This window comes from Phoenix dactylifera, chromosome 1 (assembly GCF_051530095.1).
Source record: "Phoenix dactylifera cultivar Ajwa chromosome 1, Ajwa_hap1_PhDact_Kaust_v1.1, whole genome shotgun sequence".
In the NCBI taxonomy this organism is placed as follows: Eukaryota; Viridiplantae; Streptophyta; class Magnoliopsida; order Arecales; family Arecaceae; genus Phoenix; species Phoenix dactylifera.
In genome coordinates this window covers 9,244,158-9,255,266 of record NC_143190.1, presented here as the reverse complement: position 1 = coordinate 9,255,266, position 11,109 = coordinate 9,244,158, and positions in this window count along the sequence as shown.

Here is an 11,109-nt window from a genome sequence, read left to right as displayed (position 1 = left end):
CAATCAGTACACTTAGTTTTCGATGAAAGGTGTCTTCCGGACTTGAACCTTCATCTAGTTGGTATTTCGCCATCTACACCGGTCTGAAGTGAATAGAGTCTTGAACTTAGATTTTATGTATAAATTTTGAAAATACCGAACAACTAAGAGTTGACCCTGCATGTGAGTTCTATCAGAGTAGTGTATTACGACCGTGCGCATGTATCTTTTTTTGTAAGTGTCTCTTAGAGAACAAGCTTTAATTCTCTATTTGACTGCAGCCCCACAGTCACACTCACATCGGTGATATCTTCAAGGGTATACTGCATCTCTATACCCTACTATAATAGCTTTGATATCATTAAAGCATTACGCCATCCTCCTATCTAGTGCAGTTGAGCACCTACTCCATAGAGATGGATAGTGAACAAAGTTTACTTTAAATTTGGTGCTCCTACCAGTTACTCAGTCAGCTTGTTTATTTCATTGAACCTACATCTTGGGATCTTCAGTCAGATAGGTTGGGTTGCCGCTGAAGGTAACTCAAAAATGGGCCTTAAACCTATCCCCCTTGAAGCATATTGAACTTGTCCTCTCGACAAGCTCTTGGTCAGATGATCTGCCGAGTTCTCTACTGATTTAATATAACTTAAAGTTATAATTCCAGTAAAGGTGAGCTTCCTTAAAAATTTATATCGAAGCTTAATGTGCCTAGATGACTTTGAGTTGTGATTTTTACTTTTTACTTTTGCTATAGTCATCTGATTATCACAGTTAATTAGAATAGTAGGAATAGGCTTATCCATCATGGAAATATCTGATAACATATCCCTAAGCCAATCTGCTTTTCCACCAGCTAATTCTAAGGCTACTATCTCAGCTTCTATGATGGATCTAGTAATCAAGGTCTGCTTGAAAGATTTCTAAGTATCAACACCACCATCTAATGTAAAAATAAATCAACTAGTGGCTTTAGTATCTTCAAAATCAGAGATCCAGTTAGCATCACTATACCCTTTTAGTACAGTGGAAAAACTAGAATAATATATTCCATAGTTGTTAGTACCCTTCAAATATTTAAGAAGCCTTTCTATTGCATCCCAATGTGTTTTATTGGGGTTACTGGTGTATCCACTCAGTCTTCCTATAGCATAGAAGATATCTAGTCTTATACAGTTAGATAAATACATAAGATTTCCAATTAATTGAAAATACTTTAATTGGGAAACACTATCCCCACCATTTTTCTTTAATTTTATGCTAGGATCATATGGGGTGCTAACTGGCTTGCAATTTTCATACCTATATTTCTTTCACACCTTTTCAACATAGTGAGATTGACTCTAAACAATCTCATTTTGTGTCCTTATAATTCCGATTCCTAAGATTACTTTAGCTAACCCTAGATCTTTCATCTCAAAATTGTCACTTAAGTATTTCTTTACTTCTACAATTGTGACATGGTCACTACTAAAAATTAAAATATCATCTACATATAAATATAGGATAATAATAGACCTATCAAATATTCTCCAATATAGACATTTATCGAAGTCACAAATGTTAAAGCCATAGTAAAGAAAGATTTAATGAAATAAGAGGAGAATTATGTATTTGCGACCCTTTTTAATTAAATCTAAGTGTAAATATTGTTTGAATGCATATTTGGTATGATTGATTCTTTTTATTCTCGTCTTTAAATCATTTTCAGTGGTTTTAAATTGAAGATTTTATTTACAAATTTATTCTTTGATTTATGAAGAGACGATTCATGATAATGAGGAGTCGACTCATGGAGTGAAGGGGAGAGTTTTGAATCATAAAGAAATCTAACTCGACTCTTTCTCAATTAGAAGGGACAGCTCACTCAGTCAGGAGTCGACCCCTACTCTACTTGAGTCGACCCATGAAACAAATGAATCGACCCATGCTGCTCTGGAATTGTTTTCTCCCAAAATGATACTCTCTTTCAAAAATGTTTCCTCAAAACGTTTCAGTCGTTTCGAAAGTTCTCTTTCAAAAATATTCCGCCTTCCTCCTCTCCTAAAAACAAAATTCTAAAACTCTCGTGTGGTCCCGGCCGATCCCTCATGGCTCCTAGAAAGCAAGTGGCATCTGGACCAAAGAGAAAGGAACCCATCGTGCATCCAGAAAGAAGATCCAAGGCACGAATAGACAGAACAATGAACCCACAAATCCTCCACCATCTCAGCAACAATCCGTTCCATCCTCACCTGTTTCGTCACCTTCTTCCCCCATTCCAAGATTCATTCCACTTTCAACCCGAACAGTGTCGACCGGAAGAAAGGTAGACTTTTAATTTCTGAAAAGAAAAGAGTTTCACATTGGGGTAAATCTGAAAGAGATGGGTTGGAAATATGTGTGCTCTCGAGACCTGCCTACCTACACAGACCTTGTGAGAGAATTCTACTGCAATGTTTGGTATGGGAATGGACAGATCTCATCCAAGGTCAAGGATATTCCCATTCTCATCACGGATGAAATCTTAGGGAATATAATTAGGGCTCCCATTGATGGAGAGGACATCGACATGTGGAAGATAGAAATGAAGGAGTTAGGTTGATTCTAATGTTGTTGGTAAACCAGAAGAAATAAAGGCAAATCAACTGAATGCTGAAATGAGACTCCTTCATCATATCATCAATCGGATGCTATTTCCAAAAACATGCTGATTTGATCATGTGTCTGAAAGGAATATTCTAGTGATGCACCACCTACTTCAAGGCTACTCATTGAACCTTCCTTCCATGATGATAAGACATATGGCTAATCTTGGACGGAGAAAGGGAGCATCACTCCCTAATGGTATGGTCCTAACCCTTATCTTTATTCGCTATGATATCAGTCTTCAAGGAGAAACTAAAATGGAACTCAAGCACACTGATATCTACAGTGAAAAATCATTGAAAAGAATGGGATTCATTAAAGTAAATAACCAGTGGATTCATAAAGGAGAAGAAAGGCAAGGAGAAGCTAGAGAAGAGGTAGAAAGGCCAGTTGAAGCTGAGCAAGCTAGTGCAGGATCTTCTTAGAAGACACCTAGCACTAGTTCACAAAAAGAAAGGCCACCTGTAAAGTCTCTCAGGCTTGAAAGAGACCAGTTAAAGTTTATTGGAGATCATATACTGCAAGAACTTTTTCATTCAGGAGTTTGTTGGAATTTAGTTTTTGACCTGATTGAGATGGTAAAAGAAGTAAAAACTGAGATGGAGAGTTTAAGATCACTTGCTGCCATCCAACAAAGAATACTTAGAGTTATTGAAGAAAATTTTAGGCAACAAGAAAATGAATTCCTCGAGTCACTGCAGTAGATAAAAGAAGAAAAACTCGCAGTTGACTGCATGCCTCTCTGCTCCGGATTCCAAAATCAAAAAGTTCTTGGGGAACAAGGAGGCCAATCAGCTTGGACCATTTTCTTAGCCTAGATCTTTTCATCTAGGCTGATACCTTCTCCTATCAAAACTTGAAACCTCTGTTCAAATGTTTTTCACGTCCTTTTGTCTTTCATTTTTCACAATTACCTTCACTTAATATGTAAACATCTTTTGTAAATTGCTTGGTTATCAATGAAATGACTGTTTATTTTCACAGAACTATATCTTCACTGCAATCTTTATGTTCAAGCTTGTATGTTTTGTTTGTCTCCAAAGCTCTGATACATTTACAAATCAAAATACTTTGATGCATTACCAATTCTAAAATAATAATGCTCTGAAATCTTGGCACTGATACTCGCTCTAATTGCTGCACTAATACTTGCACTGATACTCTAATTCTGTGATGACAAATCTGAACATTCTATTCAGTTATTCCCTTTAACTCTTAATACTTAATGATCTGAAAGTAGAACATTTTCTAGCACCTCACCCTTTTGTTGATGACCAAAAATGGGAGAAGTAAAAAAATTTCAAAAAGGGGGAGAAGTAAGAGAATTTCGAAAAGGGAGAGAAGAAAAAGAATTGTCTTGGAGAAATAGTGGTATCAAGAATTTTATTGGAGAAAATTGATCAAAATCATTGGAATCAAATGACAAAAGATAGGGAGAGAACTGAAAAGAAAAGAAACTAAGACCCCTGCTTAACTTAAACTCTTATAATAAAAAGGGGGAGAAGCATAATTTATTTGATCATAATATAAAGGAGGAGATTTTCTCATATTAAATTTACATATTGAAGTTTTTTAGATTCAATAATGCACATGTTCTGAATTTTTTGAATGTCTTTTTGTTTTGCTCTGAACTTTATTGCAAAAAATGCTCTGAATATTATTGCAAAATTCTTTTAGACTTAATAGTTTTGTCATCAACAAAAAGGGAGAGATTGTTAACGCTAAAGGATGAATTTTGATGGTCACAAAAAATTGATTAAATGTGTACTCTAATGTTTTTGTCTTAAGTGTGAAGGTTTAAATTTCAAGAAGAAAAGAGCACTTACAACCTCCAAAGAATTAAGAAAAATCAAAGGTCTCTGAAGTTCTGTCTGTTATCTGAATGAGTCGACTGATGTAGTAAATGAGTCGACCCCTGTGTAGTTCAAGAAAGACAGAGAAGAATCATTGCTTGAGACAAGTTAGATGAGCTGACCCTTATGTTTAAAGAGTCGACCCATTATCTGAATGAGTCAACCCCTGTGTAGTTCAAGAAAGACAGAGAAGAATCGCCACCTGAGACAAGTTAGATGAGCCGACCTTTATGTTTAAAGAGTCAACCCATTATCTGAACGAGTTGACTCATGTAGAAAATGAGTCGACCCCTATGCAGTTCAAAGAAGACAGAGAAGAATCACTGCCTGAGACAAATTAGATGAGCCAACCCTTGTACTTAAAGAATCGACCCATCATCTACATGGGTCGACCCCCGATATTGAAAAGTCGACCCTTTGAGGCCAGCGTAAAAATTTTATATGAACTGAAGGAATGAGCCGACCTTTGTGCTTAAAGAGTCGACCCATTATCTATATGAGTCGACCCCCGATATTGAAGAGTCGACCCTTTGAGGCCAGCACAGAAATTTTGTATGAACTAAAAGAATGAGCCGACCCTTGTGCTTAGTGAGTCATCCCCATCAGTACATGGGACAATCCCTGAATTTGGAGGGACAACCCCTGTTATCCTGACTATTCCAACGGCTACTTTCGACGGGATCTCCTTAGGTCTCAACGGCTAGTTTTTTGGTCTAACGGCTAGTTGGTGCTTCCCAAATAGCATGAAGCCTATAAATTTAAAGGAGCGCTAAAGAAAGACAAGAGAGGAACAAGAGAGAAAATTCAAAATTCAAAATTCAAGCTTCCAAAAATCAAATCCTCACAAGAAAGCTTTCAAAGAGAAAAACCATTTTATGAAAAAATCCGTTGGGGATATTCAACAAGAGTTGCTGCTGTACAATCAAGATATTCAGCTGCAGCCAATAACCATCTTCAAAGCTTCACATGCATGTTTATTGTTTCATTTATTTTTAAGCTTTGTTTACTTTGTTACCGCATTTATTACTTAGCTTTAACTCTACTGTAATAGTTTCATTTATTCTAAAACTGATAAAGGTTCTTCCAAACTTGAATTGAAAGTTGTTGAATTTGAGAATTCAACAAGGGTAAATGTTTTGGTTGGTGATCTGGTGAAAACTGACTGGATTGTCTGTGATCCCGAAAAACAAACGGGTAAAGATTTTGGTTGGTGATCCATTAAAAATTGATTGGGTTATTTGTGATCTCCAAAAACAAATAGATAAAGATTTTGGTTGGTGATCCTGTGAAAACCGACTAGGTTCGTTGTGATCCTCCAAAAAAAAATAACAAGTTGGGTTGTGAACTCGAAAAACAACCACGCTGTAATGAAGGAGGTTATAGTAAAATTTTCAAGAGTCATGGGGAGTGGATGTAGGTGTGAGTTACACCAAACCACTATAAATTTTTTGTGTTTGTATGTGCTTGTCTTTTTATACTTATCTTTTAAATTCTGCCCTCATTCATTCATTTGTTCAGCATTTGTATCTTTCAAATTGAAATTATCATTTATCTGCTGCATTTAGTTAAAAAAATTTTATAACCCAATACACCTCCCTTCTTGGGCTACATATCTCGGCAACACTTAAGTTTGCAATAGAATGGCCATGTCATGATCCGGATTCGGAGCATGACAATCCTTCTCCATCAATAGAGCATTTGTATTAGTTGTTTTTATTTTTGCCACCACAAGAGTAGTTAAAATTTATATTGGTGACAAACTTGAAATTATTAACATAAGAAATAAAGATTATAAGTATTATTAGGGATATTTTAGAAATATAAGTAATTTATGGGGCTCGAATTTTTTCAATTAAAACAATTTCTCATGTTAACATGGATGTGGGTATTCTAGTGGTTCATATGGATGGATTCAATTCATAATGGATGATGAAGTCACGACATGCTAGGCCAAAACATGCCATTGCAAGGAACTCATGGGGTGATTTAACAATATAGGGCCTTTTTGAATGCTTATATACCTTATCTATTATCTATTATCTATTACATGACTATTTACAAAATTGAGGCTTAGCTTGCATGGAGCTCTCTATCGACCATGAGGACATCAAAATCAATAAGGTTAGCATCATTACATTTAATTGCTTAATGTGTAATTTACATTAATGATATCAATATCAATATGGTCGGCCATTATTATAGTTAATTTCTTAATGCGTAATAAATATTTGGTTATTGAAGTTTTCTATTTATTATAATTTGTTACATTGTAATATTGTATTTCAAAAATAATTAAAAAAAGAGAAAAGAATGATACCCCCATGTGGTGCAGGCCAATTAATGATGCCAATATTAATGATAGAAATTTCAAAATTAATCATGTGGATATTAATGACAGAAGTTTCAAAATTAATGATGCTGATATTAATAATAGAAGTTTTGAAATTAATGATGCTAATATTAATGACAAAATTTTTAAAACTAATGATGTGGAAGTTTCAAAATTAATAATGCCGATAATAATGACAGAAGTTTCAAAATTAAAGATACTGATATTAATGACAAAAGTTTTAAAATTAATGATGTTGATATTCATGATAGAAGTTTCAAAATTAATGATGCTGAATTAATGACTGAAGTTTTAAAATTAATAATACTGGTACTAATGATAGGAGTTGGAGATTTTGTGTCACCATCATATTAAAGTTTATTGCTTATTATGTTGCTATTGAAGCCTCCTATTTATTATCATTTGTTACATATTATATTTCAAGAACAGTTAGAGAAAAAGAAAAAAATGTACCTCATGCATCGCATGGGTTATATACTATTATTATATTTATTTATTACAATATGTGCTGGAGGAGGAAAAAGAGTAGGGAGAGAAAGAAGAAACTAGTGCACCCTAAGAAATCTTAGGTTACACAATCTTCAGTTTACTAGGAGACTAGATTCTATTGATAAATTATAACACAAGCTAGAGGTAAAGAAAGGATGAATAGAAACAAAAGGAAATTGTCACGCCTCATATTTAGAGCATGATTTGTCGTGCCTCAGATCCATAGCATGACACAGCCATACTAGCGAGGGGTACAACCTATGATAATATGAAGCTAATATTATATTTAACTTTCAGATCCAACACAAAAATAATAAAATAAATAGGAATCCAATTTGATTATTTATTAAATAAAATCAATATTAGTTCAGAGCTTCTAAATCGCAACATATATTTCAAACCCATAATCCTCAAAATTCAAAAAAATATTAACTACAAATTAATAGTTAATTTAAAATACTAAGATTCTTTCACAAAATTATCAAGTTTGTTATTACAACCTCCAAGCTAACCTTCGTCCTACTGATCTTATTTGCCCAAGGAGAAAAATAAAATAGAGGTATATGAGCCACACATCTCCGTAAGTAAACCTTTTACTACCTTATCGGATCAAGCATAAGTTTTTCTTTGTCAATACATCATTTAAAGAAAATAACAAATATTACAAAATAAATCGTTTCATAGTATATTATATAAAAACAAGTCATAAAACCAATAATATATGCATAAATCATTTATAAAATATGGTTCCTCGTGTATAGCATAAAATTATAAATCATTTATCATTGATCAAATTACTACTCTCAGACTAAATGCTAAGATCACTATTATATCTATGACAGGGCCGTAATCAATAAACATCAACTAATATTACCCGTTGGGAGGGTCATATGCCAACTACTATTATCCGTTGTTAGAGTTGTATGCTAACTACTATTATCTACTGGCAGGATCGTATGCCAACTACTATTATCCATTGACAGAGTTGTAAAAATTGAATGTCGATTTACCCCACTTTTAGGGGTTATACATAGTTATCTGAGACCCTTTTCGCCATAGTTATTAAGATAACTTTCTTAAATCCTATTTCTCAAATTATATTTTTTTGTATCATACATGAATAAAATATTAAATGTCCTTATGGATTCATTAATTCGCACTAAATCATGAGTTTCATAATATCGTATGCTTGATCCTTAATTTTAAGAAGACATGATATCATCAACGTTTAACACTATTTTTATATTTTTATAATACCAAAAAAATAAATAGAAATTTAAAAACTAGTCAAGAGTATAAGATTTACTTACTCTGTTCGACCAAAGATCTCTAGATTCAGTTGAGCAACTCTGCTGCACCTATCAAAATTATTTTAAAATAAATTAGTTGCTATTCTCTATTTAAAATCTTTAAGCAATCTGAAATAGATTTGAGCAGACTTCAGATCTCGACTGGGTAAGTTTGTAGTGGATCTATAAATCTAGTAGAGAGAGAATGGTTGTACCAAAGATGGGATCTCTTTCTCTCTCCTAATTTTTATTTATTTATTTATTTCATTTTTTTATCGTTTCTTCTTCTTCTTCTCTTTTTCTTCTTTTATTCTCTTCTTTTCTTCATTGCCCTTTTATCTCTTTCTCCCTCTTTTCTAAACCCACGCCACTGAGAAGTAGGGGAAGGGGAGGAAGGGCCTCCGGCCTGGCGGCGGCTGCGGCTGCGGCCGAAAGCCGGTGACGGTTGCGGTCGAGGATCGCGGCAGGTTGGAGCAGCCACCAAAGGAAGCAGGGTAGGAACAGAGGAGGGAAGAGGCCTCCGTCCCGGCAGTGGCACAGCTAAGGGCCGGCTGCGGCGAGGCCAAGGACCGTGGGAATGACCACTAGGTAAGTGTTCTCCCTTTTCTTCTTCTTCTTCTTCTTCTTCTTCTTCTTTTCCTTGTCCCGGTGGCCCTTTGCTGGATTCCGGCCATTGTCGGTCGACCGAAAGGAGGGAGAGGAAGTAGAGGAGACGGAAAGGGAATGGGATGAAAGTGAATCCTAGGTTCTTTGGTGTTAAGCATGCTGAATTTTTTTTTTTTTTTTTGAAAACCATGGCTGAACCTGATCGGGTTGCCTACGTACCCCTTCATAAGGGGGATTAAGCCATACGTAGTACTTTTTAAGTTTTAAAATGCAGCGGAAAAACCGAATCAAACAATTTAATTCATGTATGCTTACAAGATCAAATCTAGAAATCAGTACCTTAAGAATACATAAGATTATGCCGAAATCGTTTAAACAATTATGCTAAAACTTTCATGCATGATTAACTATCAGATCTGAAAGGTAAACACTCTATTCTGATTAATCTTCGAATATCCATCGAATGGATTCTGGAGATATCTCCGTGAGGAGCCCCAAAAGAGGGTAAAACCTCGGAGAATCGGACCTACATCTTGACACCATAATAAATGATTAATGCTAGATTAATACCTTTTATGATGGATGAAAGTTGTGGATATGATCCTTGACTTCGCAGTCACGCACATGAATGGTCTCTATGAGAAGTACACGCGAAGTTCCTGAAGAGATCCAATTCTGCGGAAGTGCTAGCTTGCGCAGAATTTCTTGAGGCTGAAATTTGATCTTCCCAACGCTATCAACTTTTGATCCGCCTTCTTGGAAGAACTTGGAGGAAAGGTTTAGAGGGATTGAAGAGGACTTAGATCTGATCTAAAGACTCTTATGATCAGGGACCCCTAACACTAATGGCTTGATGGACTTAGAGGAGGAAGAAGTCGGCTAGATTGAATGCAGAATTTTTCCATGCATGAACTAGGGTTCCTCTCTTTTCTTTTCCCTTTGTTTTCTTCTTTTTCTCTCTTTTTTTCTTTAATTCGACCACCAGCTGATGGAGGTCCTTTTAATGTTGCTATCCTCTCTAACTTCATGCCAACCATCCCATATTTGAGGAGGATTTTGTGGGGTTTTGAATTTTGAATTCAAAATTCAAGTTCATGCGCCATTACATGATGAAGCTTGATCTAATCTAAACCATTCACCATGTTGCCACTTTCCTCTTTCAATTTCGAAATTTCCATGCCTCCAATCAGATTAGAGAGTCACGTGGTGATTTTGTGGTGATTAAATTCGAAATTCAACCTTAATTAGAAGTAAGATAAAGATAAGGATGACATATGCCATGAAGAGAGAAAATTTGATCTTATCCAATTCTTTTCATGAATTTATCTCTCCATGTCACCCCATCTGATGATGAAAGAGGTCCATGATGTTGCCAAGTATCCCATGGCACCATTAAATAAATTAAATTAATTTTTAATCATATTAAAAATTAATTTATGGCGCCATGCATGGATATGTGACAAGTGGATTTCAAGATCCGAACAGTTTTAGATCAAACCTATTTAATTTAATTAAATCCTAACAATTAGAATGATCCAATTACCATGGGTTGAACCTAATCCAATTAGGTCAATCCCTAATTAAGCACAAATTTAATCTAATTTAATTTGGTCAACCTAAGTCCTCTTGATTCAGACCTAATCCAATTAGGTCAAAAATCCTGATTGAGCCCAGAATTGAATCTAATTCAATTTGGCTCATCCTTAGTCTAATTATTCAATCCAATTGAGTTCATTAGCAAACTAATTACTAATTAATCCTTCGATAATTACTTTAATTATTTTATAAGATAATTTATCAATCGAATTGACCAAATTACTCCTGAATGATTCTTAATCATTCATCAGCCTTCTTGATCAATCAGGAATCTTCTATGCGTGTGACCTCATGGGTTCGAACCTAAGCCGGTAGTATA